This window comes from Nelumbo lutea, chromosome 1 (genome assembly GCF_056320005.1).
Source record: "Nelumbo lutea isolate HS-2025 chromosome 1, American lotus-T2T, whole genome shotgun sequence".
Lineage (NCBI taxonomy): Eukaryota > Viridiplantae > Streptophyta > Magnoliopsida > Proteales > Nelumbonaceae > Nelumbo > Nelumbo lutea.
In genome coordinates this window covers 107,358,755-107,363,348 of record NC_142684.1, presented here as the reverse complement: position 1 = coordinate 107,363,348, position 4,594 = coordinate 107,358,755, and the positions used below count along the sequence as shown (strand labels likewise).

At 41.5% G+C, this 4,594-nt stretch overlaps 1 pseudogene across 1 annotated transcript; it reads right to left on the bottom strand.

Moving 5' to 3' along the window:
* Positions 1 to 1,906: 1,906 nt before the first annotated feature.
* Positions 1,907 to 4,366, bottom strand: LOC148876655 (serine/threonine-protein kinase-like protein At3g51990 pseudogene; annotated as a pseudogene). The gene has a single exon (XR_016109498.1). The product of XR_016109498.1 is annotated as a serine/threonine-protein kinase-like protein At3g51990 pseudogene (transcript).
* Between the last annotated feature and the right edge of the window lie 228 nt (positions 4,367 to 4,594).

Sequence of the window (4,594 nt, the reverse complement as noted above, 5' to 3'; positions counted from 1 at the left end):
TTTGCTTATACTGCATTTGTGCCTCCTGGTGCCTTATCTGTTTTATTCCATGTAACAGGAGTTTCCAAGAAATGACTGATAATCATAGTGAAGCAATATGATTTTATCCTTGTTTTGGTGACAAAACTAACTCCCTTGGTCTTTTTACACTCCAGAACACTTTGAAAATCAACAATTTTTTTTTCAGTTTCCAAGTATTGACAGTATGGTAAAGTAATTGGTGTCCTGTGAGGTATCATAAACATGTTATACTAAAAATTTACTAGTTTTAAATGGAGAATTTCTACTCCAAATGCCAGCAGTGCATTCCTGGGACTGGGAGCTCAGAAAAGAAAGAATTTCCTGAAATGCAACAAATGTCACAAATATCTGTTTCAACACTCTATTCAATTTTTTTTTTTTTTTTCAGTTAGACAGTACTGATCCTTGTGCCTTATTGCAGATGATGAACCACCCCATTTCTGAAGTGTATGAACCACCCCATTTCACTTGCAGCTACAAAACTTAGGACTGTAATCGGAGCAAGCATTCACCTGCTATACCCTCTTCAAGTCATTTCTGCATGAGATTAAGCAGAATGAACTCGACTTTCATGTTAGGGAAAATCTTCCCCATGGACCATAAGACATGCATATACTTGTGATTTGTGAACCAGAAGTCCAGAACAAAGCCTCCAAAAAAATCCATCTCAAACATGATATCCTCTTTCTGATGTCCACTAGGCTTTTCTCAAATAAGATATTTTTCTTGTGAACCAGAAGTCCGGAATAATAGTTGTGGAAAGTTCTTTCAGTTATCTTTTGAAAAATATATTACACCTTTCACTTAACTCATTTTGCTTTGATTTTTTGTAGACAAGGATGGATCATCCCACCTAAGCACTTACTAGAAACCATTTGACCTACTACTTACATAATTAAGAATTAAAAGTTGGAAAGGCTTAAACAATACAACTTACAAACATCTATATGGCTCCTAAGCACAATAAAATAACTAAGGCTACGGTTGGTTACACATAAAATAAAGGAAAACAAACAATTTCCTTGGAAAATTTATATTCAATAGGAAAATTAATCATTTTCCCAAGTATCCTAGTATCCGGCTTAACTTGGAAACCAAAACTAAATGTGAGAAATATATGGGTGTTCCCAGATTTGGATGAAGAGGAACCCTCCTTTCAGAAATGAGTTAGATTAAAGAGGAATGACATTTTCCTACAACTACCATTTATGTTTTAAAAATGATTGTTTTCCGCATCCGTTTCCATGGAAATACTTCATTTTCCTTAATTTTATATGCAACCAAAGAGAACCTACATCAGACAGAATGGGAAATTAGTAGTTGAGATCAACAACTAAAAAAGTGCTTGATTATTCATAAAAGCCATTATGAGATCTGTATGACCATGGAGAAGAAGAAAAGAGAACAAACCAGAGTACTTTCAAGATAGATAAAAACAGAAATCAGAATATGAAGAGTAAGCATTACGTAACATATGCACCATTCTTCAATTCCTTTTTTTTTTGGCAATAATTATAACACTTTCAAGGTCACTAAGTGGTGGAACCAAAAAGCAAAGGCCTCCTCTGTATAAAAATAGTTGGTAAAAAAAGCATTAAAGGAATTATGGAAGTGATATGATATGATCATATGACATGATAGTTGGGACAAGGCTTAGATGATGATGATGTGAAATGTCTAATACCAACTCTGTTTTTCTTTTTCCTTCCCTTCATGTAAAAGAAGCTATCTTGCGCAGGTTGCTACATAGCTCTTTCCATGTAATTGATTTACATAGAGATTAAGTACAAACAACTCTTGTATGTGTGTGTGTTTCTTTTCCATTTCAATTAAACCTTTGCTTGTGAAGATCTTGAGGGCATAGATGTTGTAAATAATGGAAGAATTGAAAAGGCAGCACTTCGAGATAAATTGTATTAAGGGGAAAATACATAAAAGGATTAAATTTACAGGAAATTGCTGTGATGAAACTGAATTACCCAATCAATGTGCCAGCTTGGAAGTATATTATACAGATGAAGCAGTCATTCTTCAATTAACTCTACTTCAAATTTCCAATCGAGACCTATATCGATCGCTTCTTATCGAGTATCTTCTTCTGGGAAACTTTCTGCACGCGTACTACCAATCTCGACACACCCAGGTGACCCAGCCCCCTAAACTGAGGATTTTTCACCAGCTGAAACACCAACCTTCTTTCCCCACCCCGTACTAATCCTGAGGTTTGCAACAGCCTCGACTTGTTCAACAATCTCATGGCATGAGGCATACTCAGAGCCAAACTTGATTTCCTTTGGACCAGCGCAACCTGATAACTAGAAGAGCCCATTTTCCTTGTATCAACTGAACCAGTTGATTTAGGTTGCATGCAACTACCACCAGCAGCAACCCAAGTACTTGCTTCTCGCCCAAAATCCTCACTAACAGCACCACTTGAGGTACTTGCTGCTTCTCGCCCAAAATCCTCACTAACAGCACCACTTGAAGTACTTGCTGCTTCTCGCCCAAAATCCTCACTAACAGCACCACTTGAAGTACTTGCTGCTTCTCGCCCTGAATACTCACCGTCACCAACAGGAACAGCATCGACGGAGCTAATTGCTTCTCGCCCGAAATTCTCACTTACAACACTGACCGAACTAAATGCTTCTTGCCCGATTTCCTCAGCAACAGCACCAATCGAACCCATTGCTTCTTTCACTGAACCCATAGCGGGCGGAACACTGGATACTTTTGTATTCCTCAACGACGAAGCTCTGCTCCCAGATTTGGAGGTCTTGACGACAGCCTCTTCTTTCCCATCATCAGACACCTCTCGGTCAATTGCTGGAGATGTCTTCTTTACCCGCTTCCTGAGATTGTTCCAAACTGCCGAAGGCACTTTCTTGCTAACAGTTTGTAGACACTCAACCACCTCCGCCATAGACGGCCTCTTTTCGGCCGTCGACCCGACACATCGTGCCGCCAGAACCGCTAATTGTCTCATCACAGACGGGTCCCCGGGCGGCCCGATCCGGGGATCGAACAGCAGAGCAAATTCAAACTGCTTGATAAGTGGTAAGGCCCAATGAACCACCGAGGGCGGGCTGTAGTTCACATCAATGGCGTTTCGGCCACTGATGATCTCCAACAACAGAATCCCAAAACTGAAGACGTCGCTCTTGGTACTGAGATTCTCCGGCAAAACGTAGCCGGGGTCGAGGTAGCCCAAAGTGCCGGCGGGAGGCGTACATCTGATCTTTACGTCCTCAACGTGTCCCCTCAAGGCCAACCCAAAATCCCCCAGCCTGGCATTCCAGTTTCCGTCGACGAGGACGTTTGACGACTTAATGTCCCTGTGAATAACCGGCGGGTTCGAAGAATGCAGAGTCTCGATCGCCTTCGCGGTCTGCAAGGCGAACCGGATTCGCTTAGCCCAACCGGGCGGTCGAGGTTTTGCGTGTAGGAGATCGTAAAGAGATCCATTCTTCATAAACTCAACGACGAGAAGCTTCTTCTCTTTTGCATCAACACTGAATCCCAGCAGATTCACCAGACGAGGGCTTCGAATTCTGGAAAGGACTTCGATCTCGTTGTCCACGGGATGGTTGTTCATGTTGTTGAAGTCCCCACCTTGAAGCGTGGCTCCAGCCCACGTCATTGTCTTCTTAACAGCAGCAACGAGCTTACCATCGTCAAGAACAGCTCTGTAGACACTGCCATGGCTACCTTTACCAAGAAATGAATCCGGGGAGAAACCTCCGGTGGCGGACTCCAGCTCGGCGTAGGAGAAGTGTCGGATTTTAGTGGGTTCATTTTTACAGATTTCTGATCTCTTCCTTCTGTCCCAGTTGTAGGGATCGCAACTGATGATGGAAGACTCAGCTTTGCAGGAGAGATAACCCATTTATTACTAGTTTGAGATGAGAATGAGATACTTACACTTCTGAGAGAGAGAGAGAGAGAGAGAGAGAGAAAGAGACGGGGCGACAACAGTGCTGCTACTTTGGAAGCTCGGGAGGAAAGAAAAAGGAGTTAAGAAGAGCGAGAGGTTCAAACTCCAAAGCGAGGTGGTAGAACGAGAGCGGCGAAAGCAATAAATGTTCTCATCTATCAAAGAATATAATAGAATAAATTTGTTAAGTCTCCAACAGTATCAGTACCCTTTAGTCTTTGCGCTTTATAAGAAAATATCATTAAGAGAGAGAGAGAGGGAGGGAGGAAATACTCGAATATACCAGAGACCTATAAGACACAGGGAGGGAGGCAAGCTCTTCCAATCCAAGATTTTAATATTGGTCCATAATTCCATGCATACAAAAACGTGAAACCGTGAGATAAGCTGAGAGAAATTTTCTTGGATTCATTTTCAACGCGTCCGGCCCATGTGGCTTAAGATAAAATAGATTATAGATTATCAAATTCGGGGGTGGGTGGGGGTATGTAATAAATGATAAACAATTCCGTGAGATGCGACGTCGACGAGAGAGATGTTAAGCAAGTTATTGTCCAAGAATTATCTAAATAATAACACATGGGGTGGATGTCACGTCATCTAAGTATGGGTTTTATGGAAGTTAAGTAATGAAACTTT